We start from the raw sequence: 15,211 nt of genomic DNA on the forward strand, positions 1-15,211 counted from the left end.
GTTACAACAATTGACTTGTTGATTAAGTTTAACTTGCACGAGGAGTCACCGATTCAAGGCAAGCCGTCGGCTTCCCACTGAAGCCGCCGGCTTGGCCACCGCCCAAGAATCCTATAAATTGAAGCCCCTGGTCTCAGTTTTCATATATGTTCAAAAGTTTAGAAGTAGATAGGTCATTTTTTAGGGGTTTTCTCTAAACCCTTAGGTTAGATTTACTATTTTGTAATCAAGATTCAAGATTTTATTCAAGTAATTTTACCTCTACCTTCTTTTCAAGGTATGATTTTATCTTTAATTTATTGTTTTGTGTATTTTATTTTCTGTATTCGTTTCTGTTCTTCTTTTACTATGAACTAAACGTTCATAGTGATTACGTGGACGAAAGTTAAACTTCATCTAGGATTCAGATAAAGCCGCCGGCTTCACACCCAAGCCGCCAGCTTGGTGTGAAGGAAGTCGCCGGCTTCGTGCTTCATTCTGTGTAGTTTCTGGTTCTTTTCTAGGTCTGTATGGTTGAGTTTCTGTAATGATATTTAAACTGTTTCGAATCTGTTTTGCTTGATTACACTTGTTTGTCATGCTTAATGATTAAATAACATGATTTTAAAGTTGATTAGTCATTGATCTGATAAATCTATTATTTGATTCATGCTACTTGTTTAGATTTAGTCCATCAAACTTGTTAAATTGAATTGCATGCAACTAAGTTAAAGAGTTTAATAGTGATAAACTTTTTTGATTTGAATTACGCTTATATAATAGAAGTTGATATTGTTAGGTTTAATCGAAGATCCTTCGTTTGGATTTGTTTAATTAATGATTGCATGAAAACTTAGTAATAATTGACTTTCAGCTAGTAAATTGAGTTGATCTACTTGGTGGTTAATAGCTTATGTAATTTGTCTGTCTATTTGCATATTGATTCTCATCACAAGATTGGTATGTATCATGTAATTGAATTGAACATGAAGAATTAAGATGTTAGTTATGCACATCACATATCTAGCATAAGCTTTAAATCATACTTATTGATTACTATGCAACACTTAGTTTAACCTATTAAGGGATAATAATTGGTCTATTATTGTTATTCTACTTTGCGTTAATATAAGTTATGAAACTTATCTAATATGAATTCTGTATGAATTGATTGTCCATATAATCACTTGTATCTTTACTTGTATCTTTATTCGTATCTTATTTTGAATCTTCAATTCTTTATTTTATTTATCTTTAAAAGCAAACTCTTTCCTAAGAGAAATCTATCCCATAAAAGACATAAAAATATATCTTTAATTCTTTAATAAGAATTAAATAATAAAGCAACTCTTTTCGTTACCACACTTCTCTTGGGACGATAACCTTACATACTACCTCTGATCGGGTTTTGTTGCTCGTTAGGGTGTTAAAGTGTATTAAATAAAGGTTTTATAAATTTAAAAGTTGAAGAATAAGCTAAGCACTACTGCACACACTTTCAACACATCAGATATGATCAACTGAATTATCGTTAACTCTAATATTATTATTATTATTATTACGATCATCGTTATCGTTATCGTTATCGTTATTGTTATCGTTATCGTTATCATTATCGTTATCATTATCGTTATCGTTAACGTTGTTATTATCGTCATTATTATTATTATCTAATAATTAATATTATTATTATTATCATTATCGTTATTAATATAAGTATTATCATTAAAAATTGTTATTGTTATTATTATTACTGTCTTTATTATCATTAAGGTTATTATTAATATTATCAATACTATTATTATTATTATTATTATTATTATCATTATTATTATTATTATTATTATTATTATTATTATTATTATTATTATTATTATTATTATTATTATTATTATTATTATTATTATTATTATTATTATTATTATTATTGTTATTACTAAAATAATTAATATTTTTTTTCAAAACTATCATTTTATTATTTTTATCGTTATTATTATTAAAAGTATCATTAATATTAAAATTATCATTTTTATTAAAATTATCATTTTAATAGAAATATCATTGTTATTATAAAATATCATTATTATTATCATTTTAGTATTATTATTATTAAAAATTATCATTTTGAATAAAATTATTATTTTTATAAAATATTATTATTACAGTTAATAATAAAAAGTATCGTTATTATTAAAATTATCATGATTAGAATAATCATTTTATTATAATTAATATCATCATTAGTAAATATAAATATGGTTATTTTTATTATTAGTAGAATAATAATAATTATTATTATTATTACAAAATAATACAACTTTTATTATTATTATCAATATTATTTTATCAAATAAATATATAATACAAAGATATATTTACCACGCGTAATATAATTACATTAATAATACATACCACTATATTTTTATGATATTAAGTGAACTTTATTAATTTTATTACTTAAGATATATAAAAGTATATTTTTATCATATATATATTTTAATATAAAATTTTATTAATAAATGAATTTTATTATTTACTCTAATAAAATCTGATAAATATATTTAGATATATAAAATGACTATATTTAAGGTATATAATAAACATGTATAGATTTTGAAAGTCATTTTGGGTCAAACTGATTTTGTTAACTTTTGCATATCGGTCTCGAGCATTAGGATTGTGGTACACTATAAGTTGACCTTAATTGTTTGACAGATATTGACCATTATATAAATATATATATACTTAATATAGGTTCGTGAATCTGAGGCTAACCTTGCATTTGTCAATGTCTTTACAAATGTTTTATTTAATGTCTTTGAAATCTATATTTTTGGACTGAGAATACATGAGATGTTTTTATAAATGTTTGACAAAATAGACACGAGTACTTAAAAACATTCTACGACTGAATTATTATACCGGATATCACCCATTTATAGCTTCGTAACCAAAGAATTAGGGAACTGGCCCCTAATTGACGCGAATCCTAAAGATAGATCTATGGGCACTAACGACCCCCATCGTGAAATTTTGGATGCTTTAGTACTTCAATTTTTGTACAGATGTGTTAATCATGTACGTATACAGATGTGTTAATCTTGTATCTTTGGGGATATCCTATATGCATTATTGTTAATGTCAGTTACCAGGTGTTTATTCGTATAAATGGATTTGTATACAGATGTGTTAATCCTGTTGATAGTTAGAGCTAAGGGGTATAAAATACTATTAAATTTTACAAAGAAATACTATTAAATACGATACAATGTTACACAAGATATTTATTTATTTATTGAATGGATATACTTAAACCTTGCTACAACACTTATAGGCAGTGTACCTAATCGTACAGTAGTGTAGTTTTTAGTAAGTCCGGTTCGTTCCACAGGGAATCTTTTAATCAAAGCTTAACGCTATATTAGTTTAATTTATAAAAATACGAATATATATATATATATAAGTAATATTATTATTTTAAAGGGGGGTTTTTTTACCGTTTAATGACCGGTTTGTCTATTTTAAAACTTTAGTCGCAGTTAAAACCAAATGTATTAAATAAATAAAAGACTTAATTTAAAGCGTAAAGTAAATAACGATAATGAAATTGCGATAAATAAAAGTGCGATAAAATAAATTTGCGATAATTAAAAAGTACGATAATTAAAAGTGCAATTAAATAAAATAACAAAAAATAAAAGTGCGATAATTAGAAGTGCAATTAAATATAAAATAAAGGAAATTAAATATGAAATAAAAGAATTATGCTTATTTAAACTTCCGTTATCATGATGTTTGACGTGTTGATTTTAGTTTTATGCCCATGGGTTAATTGTCCTTTGTCCTGGATTATTTAATATGTCCGTCTGGTTTTTGTCCATAACAGTCCATCAGTCATAAATATAAAGTGCGAGTGTCCTCGTCAAATTATCCTTATACCCGAAGTTAAATATTCCAACTAATTAGGGACTTAAACTGTAACAAGATTTTAATACTTTGTTTAATAATTACACCAGGATGTCGACTGAGTGTAACCCAAGGTTTTAATACTTTGTTATCAATTATGCCAAGTGTCCTTGTACATAATTTCACCCCTGTTTTAATAATTCTAGTGGCTATTAATCCATTCCCGTGTCCGGTTAAATGAACGATTATTCGCACATATAAATATCCCGCTCATCGTGTCCGATCGAGTGTAAATGGTTATTTATAGGGACGACCAATTGTAAATCTTTATATTAACATTAACAAACTATCATTTAGTTAAACAAATATAAAGCCCATTAATAGCCCATAGTCTAATTTCCACAAGTGTCGTTCTTTTGTTCAAACCCCAATTATGGTACAAAGCCCAATTACCCAATTTTAATATTTTTAGCCCAACATCATGATTACTTCGGATTAAATAAGCATAATAATAACTTAGCTACGAGACATTAAATTAAAAAGGTTGAACATAACTTACAATGATTAAAAATAGCGTAGCGTTACACGGACAGAATTTCAACTTACACCCTTACAACATTCGCTAACACACCCTTATTATTATAAATTAAAATTAAAATTATAATATAAATATAAATATTATACGTTGAATGAGGAGAAGAAAAAGATGTGTTTTGATGTTCACCAAGCAGCGAATTTTATAGGCATGTGGGCTGGAAAAGTGGCTCATGCAATCGCATGAGCTTTAACCTTTATGGCCATGCGATCGCATGGCCAGCTGGGGAGGCTCACATGACTTTGTTTTTTCTGCCGACGGTTTTTAATAATATAATATATAATATATAAATAATTATAAGAATTATTTAAATATTATATTATATTTATGTGCATAGTTGACTTGTAATTTTTAGTCCGTTACGTCAAGCGTTGAGAGTTGACTCTGGTCCCGGTTCCGGATTTTCGAACGTCCTTGCGTATAATTTAATATCTTGTACTTTGCATTTTGAATCTTGTACTCTTGTAATTTTGAGACGTTTCTTATCAATAATTGGAACCTCATTGATTGTATTTTGTACTTTTGAGCTTTTTGGTCGTTTGCGTCTTCAATTCGTCGAATCTGTCTTTCGTCTTCACCTTTTATTATTTAAACGAATATCACTTGTAATTAGAACAGTTGCAACTAAAAGCTTGTCTTTCTTGAGGAATAATGCTATGAAATATATGTTCGTTTTTAGCATTATCAAATATTCCCACACTTGAGCGTTGCTTGTCCTCAAGCAATATAGTCTTGAAATACTAGAATCACTTCTTTATTCTTCACACTTTGTACATCAGTGATTTCTTTACGGCGGTATAAACAAGGGTAGTAACGATGTGGTTTACAGTCCCACATGACTATAAAATTTAGATCCATTAAGGAAATTGGATCTTTATGAAAACATTTGATCTTTTGAAAATTAAATCTAGTTTTTACCCTAGATAAGTTTTCCAGAATAACCCTTCACCGGTGTTTGCAAAATATTTTTGTGGGTTTGGTGGGTTTCAGATTTGAAAATTTTAGCTCAAAACTTGTGGTTTTGTGTCACCCACTTGCTAACCTTGTATTAGAAAAGCAACACGTCCAGTATACTTGCTCCGTATATTACTTTTCGGTAAACTACCGTCCGGTTGTAAAGGAAAGCGTTGAACAAGCAACTGTTAAGGCAATGTCCCCTGACATGCTTTTAATTATAGTCTATAACGTGTCGGACGCAATTACTATCCTTTGTAGGAGCAATAGTAAAGCTCACCCTTATAATATTCCGGTCTGGCACAAGGTCCTGTCTTTGACCATGCTATGCAACCACCGTTCTTACGGTTGACACCCGATTTGGTTCAGATGACCTAATGAATTCCAGATGAATTCCTAGGATTTTACGTTCAATGGTAATGAACGCATTAAAAATGGATTTTCAGAAAACAAATCGGTTTATAATTTGATCAAAATATTTTCTCGTTCAAGCTCGAGTTTAGATATCATTGAATTCCATGAGTTTGTAATTCTTAATCTTTAAGGTCAATCTCTAGGATTGAGTAATATCAGTCTTAAAAGCTGATTTTTGATCTTTAAAGGAGATTATCCTTTCTGGGGATCTGATTCATTAGTCTTATCAAGCTAATTTGCACGGTGCCCCCCCATTGTACGAGATAAATCTTTTTCATGGTTAGGATAAATCTGACCACTTGGCGACCCTGTTTTATGCTGAGGTCCTTGGATTTTTTGCTGATTTTAGAGATGACTTTTCTAGATTTTTCATCAAACTACAGCTGGTCTGGACGACAACTTCATGACCTAAATCAAGAAGCGCGTGTCTTTTTCGAAAGACTTTACTTCCTTTTAATAATGGAATTGATTCATCGTGTAGATCCATCTTTCTTTCAAATATATTACAGTAAATCGGGTAAACTGTTTAGTTTAGTCCAAAGCAAAAGTATCTTCAATTATTTGTTACAGAAATATGTGATATATGTTTAAGATAACTTGGTAATTTTTCCCACACTTGGCTTTTATTTTCCTTTTTATTGTCCTCTATTCCATTTTAAATGAATTTTAACATTTTGGTTTGTTTCTCAATTTATGTCCTTTCCGAGGTAACAATAATTTCGGTGTTAACACCTAGTTTTATCGTTCATAAATATGTATAAACATGATTTTGAGTTCATTTAATTGAAAATTTTGAAAAATTTTACTAGAATTGGGTAGTTAGTATATAAGACTAGGGCTGTTCTTTATTATCAGAGAGCACTAGATTCTAATACAACTACTACGTTACTAGTATTTTTAATGGTAACCAAGTGTATAAAGTAAACATTTTAAAATTCGAAAGAATTTAACCCCTTCCCACACTTAAGATCTTGCAATGCCCTCATTTGCAAGAAATCAGTAACAATTTAAATTATTGAGGGTGATTAGCGTAAAAATGATTAAATTTTACCAAAGTTTCCAAACATATTGGCGTTTGGTTGCTGAATGATAAATGGTGCATATCACTTGTTCATTCCGTCTGTTGTTACATCACATTTATTTGTCATCTTGTCGTCAAAATTAGTAGCTTTTGCTGAACTTAATGCCAGTCTTTGAAAATGCGCTGTTTTACCCTGTTTTGTACAATTTATAATATACATACATACAAATATAGACATGCATGGCAATTTGAAATGGGACTTAATATCCCACTTTCAAATCCTAAATGTGAAATATTAGTACACAATAATAATAAAAATGATAAAGATTACATAAGTATATTCAATAACATAAGTTTAAACATGAATAAGTAAAAAGATAAAAACATAAAAATCATATAAATAGCCAAATGGAACTAAATCAGTATGGATATGGGTTCCAGTTCATCTCGTCAGGTGGGTTCCATTGTTGGTTATAGGTGTTTTGATAGGCTTGGTTATAGTCATACCGGTTAAAGGGTGGTCGGATATCGGGGCTGTGTGGCGGAAAATGAGCAGGTCGAGTAGGTACATAGTTATTTGGTACCTGATATGATAGCTGGCTCATGATTTGGTGTTGATGAACTAACCAGCTATCGTGTTGGCGTCGCCTATAATCCTCGTATACTCGCTCGGAGTTCCACTGCTCATACATACTATGTCTGGCCGCATTCATCATTGCTTCCTCATCTATACGAACGTGGACGTCAAGAATAGCATCTCGAAAGACATCCCTAATGTCTTCCGCCTCCTCCATTTCCTCGTCTGAGCCTCTCTCTACCTGAGGATGAGATCCCTCATAGGGTACTGCCTGGTTACGTCTACTTTTCAATACCTTAGCACCCACATAAACTTTCAATCCTAAGGGCTCAACCTGTTCTCTACAAAGTTGTAATGGACCCCCTTGGTTCCTATCAACACCTAAATACTCTCCAATGAGAGTAACAAAAATACCTCATCCTATTATACTCCCGTCCTGCATTCCCTCTACCATTTTAGATAAATAAAAAGCAACACAGTAAGGGATATTGACAAAGCTTCTAGGATCCCGAATACACTTTAGGTAGAATAAATCATGTAAGGTAATTTTTTCTTTATTGTGACCTCTCTGTGTATCGAGTTAGCCAAAAATCTATGAATAATACGAAGCTCGGCTCTATCAATATGTGTATAGGAGTGTCCTCCTGCTCGTGTAAAAACATCAAAATGTGACATACACCTCCAAATGGCGTCAGCGTCAAAGTTACTATCTACCCTTTCACCATAATGAATCAAATTTGTACAATCGGGTAATAGCAACTCACCAGGAGTATATATCTGTAAGGCCCTGGCCATGTCCAACATGGACATTCTGTACATCCTACCGCCAAGGATAAACCTAAGAAATCTTCTATCATCTTTTCTAACTATATTTGTATCAAGTGATACAGTACTCATCAACTCAACACACCATTCCTTATATACAGGTCTACGAATGGTGAAAAGACGTTCCCAATCTGTAAAAGAAGAACTGTCATACCTTTGTACCAAAAGCTGTCTAACACGGTCAGCTAGATGGACCGTTTCCAAAGGGGCCCAATCGATTACCCTTGGCACCTCTACATTTTTTGTTACCAATTTGAATTTGTTCCTTTGATATGTCTCGTAATCTCTCCATCTCCTATCAAATCTCAGATTAGGATGCAGAGTGTGCTCAGGAATCGTGGGAATTCTACTGGCGGCCTCATTGGGAATACTATGAATTCATCAACAAACTGTACCGGATCATAATAAGGTATGTGCTGATTAGGCTGTTGTTGTGGTTCTTGTTGTGGTTGTTGTTCGTGTTGCATTTCTGGTTCTGGTTCTGGTGCTGGTGCTGGTCGTCTAGATGATGATGCTCCTGAACCTCCAGTATCGACTTTCTGCAAAACACATTAAACACAAAATTTGTGCATCCAAATATGCATTAGTGTTAGCAAAATAACAACTTAAAACAATCACTATAACATGTTAAATCAAAATTAAACTTATACACATTTTCATAATTTTTCACAATTCTACACTTTTCAAATAAGCACATATGAAAATGTATACAAAATTCATAAGCATTTAACTCAAATATCATGTCAAAATAGTCATTACTAATAATTAAACAAGTCTCAAATGGCAAATATATCAAATTAATCAAGTTCATGAATTTTGGACTTAAAAAGTCCACTTTAATCTCCAAAAATCATGTTTAGGATCAATGTTTGGATCATTTAACTATCTAAACATGTTACACTACTCAATTTAGCAATAATTCATGACAAAAATCGGCCATAACCTGTTTATATCAAAAAGCCCCAAATTGCTCAAGAACACAAACCCTAGATTTCTAAAAATTTTGAAGTTTTTGGCTTCAAATCATGTTAAATAGCATCAATATAGGTTATACATGCATAAAATACTAACAATTTAACACTAATTACACTAGAAATTAACAAAATTGCATTAGGTAAAAAATTGAAATTATCACAAAAACTAGCAAATTTATGAGTTTAGGGGTGTAAATTTTACCATTTTGCTGAAGAATGAGAATCTAGGCATGATTAGAGCAAGAAAAATGACGAATTACGGTGGAAAATTGCGAATTTTAGAGGTGATTTTGGGGTTGGTTCGTATATGTGTGTGTGTTTTGTGTTGGGACAGAACCGCTGAGCTGCTTGTATCAGGCCTAAAATACAGGTCCATGCGATCGCATGGCTTCAAAGGCCTAACTCCATGCGATCGCATGGAGTCCCGGGTACAGTGTTCTGGGCTTTTTTTTCTTATTTTATATAAAACCTTATAGTTTATAAAACTTATAATTAATTAAATTTTAAAAATTTGTTTTCTTTTAGGAGCGAGGGTGTTTCGGATCGATGTCCTAGTCCGTCCCTCGACAAAATTTTAAAATTTGTCAATTCAAAGCGCGGTTTTAAAAGTAAAGATTTTTGGGTTTTTTTAATGTTTTTGGCATACTTTAATTCAATAAGATTAAAAATAATGATAATAAAAGTTCTCGTCCCTCCCTCGGGTAAAGCAATTTCGGTTCAACGACCTAGTCTTCAACTCACGACAAATTTTAAAAATCATATTTTTAACTTAGCGAAATAAAGTAAATTTTGGTTTTTAAATTTCTCACCAAACTTAAATTTAAAATATGCATAAAATTAAAAATTCACATTTTTTTTAAAAATAAAAAATTCACACCAAACTTATATTATATTTTTGTTCAAATATTTACAAACTTAAAAATATCAATTGTTCAAATATTTACAATTTTAAATATATTAATTTAAAAAGTTTACAATATTAATTTAAGATTTATATATTAATTTTAAAAACATGGTAAAAAAAAATATCAATTGTTCAAATATTTACAATTTTAAATATATTAATTTAAAAAGTTTACAATATTAATTTAAGATTTATATATTAATTTTAAAAACATGGTAAAAAAAAATCTTTTTGGTCTTTTATCCCACTTTAATCAATCAAATATTATCAAAAATATGCGCCCCTCTTTTCGGTAAAGTAATTTCGGTTCTATGACCTAATTTAACTCATGACGAATTTTTGAAATATTTTGGGTTGATTGATTAAAGATATTTATACCTTATGAATAAACGTTAAATTTTGCAGTGATGTAATAAATTTTTGTATGATATCAATAATTTCGGTCGCCAAACCTAATTTTATTCAATACCAATTTAATATTTTATAGTTAACAATTTAGCGTTTATTATCAAAAGGTTAAAAATAAAAATTAAAAACTGTACAGACTTACCTGTGAGATAGTATTCTTAGTTATATAATCTATCTCATTCATAAGATAGTCGGTTTAATTGGTTTTCCATAGCTAAATAGGCGTAACCTCGAGCATTCAGTGTTTTTTCTTCTAAACATATGAACGGTCCATCTCTGCATAAAGTAATAAATTCGAAATTTAAATAGGTTTGATTATTTGAACATTTACCTCCATGTGACCATTTTCCGCATTTGTGACATCTTTTAAGGTGTCGTGCTCTTCTTTTCGCTGCGGATTTTGATTTTCCTTTACCAAATTGTAACTTATTATCTTTGCATCTGGATTCTTTTCTTACTCCGTCCAATCTTTCTCTGATTACTGATACTATTTCACTCGAAAGTGTGTCATTATTACATTTAGTGATCAAAGCGTGTAGCATTAGACCATGGTTTAGTTCACAGGCAGTTTTCATTTCGTAAAAACCTAAAAAAAATAAAAATTCAGAATGGGGGGAGAAGACTAGTTCTTTAGGGTCTGCTAGGGAAAGACCATTCGGGTTTCATTTTCGAGAACTACACGAAAACAGAAAATCTAACTCTAACAGAAATACATATTATCCTTTAAAGACTTGATTCTCCCCACACTTAGTTAGCTGTGGTATCGAAATTGTGATTAACTTCGTTGTCGACTTCCATCGGATTATCTATGTAATGCTTAACTCTGTGACCATTAACTTTAAATTCAATTCCATTTGAATTTATTAATTCTATCGTTCCGTATGGGAAAACTCTTTTGACTATGAATGGTCCAGACCATCTTGATTTCAATTTTTCAGGAAATAGCTTGAATCGTGAATTGAAAAGAAGAACTCTGTCTCCTTCTTTAAATTCTTTTGAACTTCTGATTCTTTTATCATGCCATTTCTTCGTTCTTTCTTTATAGATTAACGAATTTTCGTATGCTTCATGTCTTAATTCTTCTAATTCGTTTAATTGACTTAACCGTAGACGTCCAGCTTCATGTAAATCAAGATTACATGTCTTCAAAGCCCAAAATGCTTTGTGTTCAATTTCTACTGAAAGATGACATGCTTTTCCGTAGACGAGTTTAAAAGGTGTGGTTCCAATTGGAGTTTTGTAGGCTGTTCTAAAAGCCCAGAGTGCATCCTCCAATTTAATGGACAATTCCTTCGGATTTGATCCTACGGTTTTTTCTAGAATACGTTTTAAAGCTCGGTTGGTATTTTCAACTTGTGCACTTGTTTGTGGATGATATGCGGTGGAGATTTTATGAGTTACTCCATATCTTTTAAGAATTTTCTCAAGTTGATTATTACAGAAATGAGTACCCCGATCACTTATTAAAGCTTTCGGTGTTCCAAACCTTGCAAAAAGACGTTTTAAAAAGTTGACTACAACTCGTGCATCGTTAGTTGGGAGAGCTTGTGCTTCCGCCCATTTAGATACATAATCAATGGCTACGAGAATATAGAGATTATTATGAGATTTTGGAAATGGACCCATAAAGTCAATACCCCAAATGTCAAATACTTCACATACTTGAATGACATTTTGTGGCATTTCATCACGTTGACTTATTTTTCCAGTCCTTTGACAAGCATCACAGGATTTTCAAAGAAGGTGAGCGTCTTTGTAAATTGTATGCCAATAGAATCCAGCATCATAAACTTTTCTTGCTGTTAGTTGAGGCCCATAATGCCATCCTGTTGGTCCTGTGTGACAATGGTTTAAAATTTTACTAGCTTCATCTCCGAATACACATCGGCGTATTATTCCATCGAGACAACTTTTAAACAGATGTGGATCTTGCCAGAAATAGTGTTTTATATCACTGAAGAATTTCTTTCGTTTTTGGTACGATAATCCTTTTTCAAGGAATCCACATACTAAGTAGTTTGCATAGTCTGCAAACCATGGAATTTCAGTATAATCTATCTTCAATAGATATTCATCAGGAAAGTTGTCTTGTATGGCCGATTCATTTAGAACTTCTAATTCGGGATTTTCAAGACGAGAAAGATGATCAGCGGCGAGATTTTCTGCTCCTCTTTTATCTCGGATTTCAATATCGAACTCTTGTAAGAGTAAGATCCAACGGATTAATCTTGGTTTGGCATCTTGTTTCGAAAATAGGTATCTAAGAGCAGAATGGTCGGTATAGACCACCGTTTTTGCTAGAACGAGATATGAACGAAATTTGTCAAAAGCAAAGACAATAGCAAGGAGTTCTTTTTCAGTAGTTGTGTAATTCGTTTGTGCTCCTTGTAACGTCTTATGATAGTGCTCCAAATGAACATATATTTAGTAGCAATATCCTCCCAATATGTAAATTATTTAGTTGTAATTGTCCTATTTTAAGTTGTAATCGTTTATATTAAATAAGTGCGAAGACAAAAGGCGAAAACGACGATTTGAATACGCAAATGACCAAAAAGCTCAAATGTACAAGATACAATCCAAGTGGTTCAATTTATTGATGAGAAACGTCTAAAAATGACAAGAGTACAAGTTGCGGAACGCAAAGTACACGATATAAAATAATACGCAAGGATGCTCGAAAATCCGGAACCGGGACATGAGTCAATTCTCAACGCTCGACGCAACGGACTAAAAATTACAAGTCAACTATGCACATAAATATAATATAATATTTAAATAATTCTTAAAATTATTTATATATTATATTTATTTATATATTATGTCGGCAAAGCTAAGATCCAAATTGATGTGAGCTGGAAAATCAAACTCCACGACTCGCGGAGTTTGAAAAATCAGAAATCCTTATAAAAGGCCATGCATTCTGCCGAGTAAAAACATAATAAGTAATAATAATACTCTGTAGTATAATATAAATAAATATAATATATATATATATATATATATATATATATATATATATATATATATATATATATATATATATATATATTAGTGTTATATTAGATTAGTTTGGGTTATGTAAAAGTTATTTTACGGGTTTTGAAGTCGAAATTCTGTCCGTGTAACACTACGCGATAAATACTCAATGTAAGTTATGTTCTCCTTTTTAAATTAATGTCTCGTACTTAAGTTATTATTACGTTTATTTGAGCCAAAGTAATCATGATGTTGGACTAAATATTAAAGACGGGGTAATTGGGCTTTGTACCATAATTGGGGTTTGGACAAAAGAACGACACTTGTGGAAATTAGACTATGGGCTATTAATGGGCTTTATATTTGTTTAACTAAATGATAGTTTGTTAATTTTAATATAAAGATTTACAATTGGACGTCCCTATAAATAACCATATACACTCGATCGGACACGATGGGCGGGGTATTTATATGTACGAATAATCGTTCATTTAATCGGACACGGGAATGGATTAATAGTCACTAGAATTATTAAAACAGGGGTGAAATTATGTACAAGAACACTTGGCATAATTGATAACAAAGTATTAAAACCTTGTTACAGTTTAAGTCCCCAATTAGTTGGAATATTTGACTTCGGGTATAAGAATAATTTGACGAGGACACTCGCACTTTAAATTTATGACCGATGAACTGTTATGAACAAAAACCAGACGGACATATTAAATAATCCAGGACAAAGGACAATTAACCCATGGGCATAAAACTAAAATCAACACATCAAACATCATGGTTACGGAAGTTTAAATAAGCATAATATATTTTATTTCATTTTTCCTCGTACTTTTATTTATTGTCATTTTAATTATTGTTATTTATTTTATATTGTTATTTAAATATCATCATTTACTATACGCTTCGCTTAAAATATAAATTGACAAACCGGTCATTAAACGGTAAACCCCCTTTTATATATTATTATATATATTTATATATATTTTGTACAAATATAGTTGTTTAAAAATATAGTGTGCAATAAGCCCGCTCCCTGTGGAACGAACCGAACTTACTAAAAACTATACTACTCTACGATTAGGTACACTGCCTATAGTGTTGTAGCAAGGTTTAGGTATATCCCATTTGTAAATAAATAATTAAAACTTGTGTAATTTGTAACGTATTTCGTAGTAAAATATAGTACTATCACGTACCCCCACGCTACCACATCAAGTTTTTTGCGCCGCTGCCGGGGACTCGGCGAAACGCTATATTTTTAATTTATTTTTGTATAATTATATTTATCTATATTTTTAGAAAAACAATATAAAATTTAAAAAAAAAACACGTTTTTCAAACTCCACGACTCGCGGAGTTTGCAGGCTTAAAACTCCACGACTGGCGGAGCCACCCTGACAGGCGCACCCAGAAACCCTATTTCGCATTAATCACGGGGTATTATTAATTATTATTATTATTTAACCCTAATTACTTTATTATTATTATTATTTAGTTTAAGTTTTTAAATTAATTTGTTATAATTAATTATATTTAGTTTTAATATATAAAAAGTTAATACTTTTATAAAATATAAAAATAAAAATATAAAAATAATATTTTTTATAAAAATAAGTAATTTTATCACTTTTTATAATTTGTATCCTTTTATTTAGTGTAA

This window comes from Rutidosis leptorrhynchoides, chromosome 2 (genome assembly GCF_046630445.1).
Source record: "Rutidosis leptorrhynchoides isolate AG116_Rl617_1_P2 chromosome 2, CSIRO_AGI_Rlap_v1, whole genome shotgun sequence".
NCBI classification, from domain to species: Eukaryota; Viridiplantae; Streptophyta; class Magnoliopsida; order Asterales; family Asteraceae; genus Rutidosis; species Rutidosis leptorrhynchoides.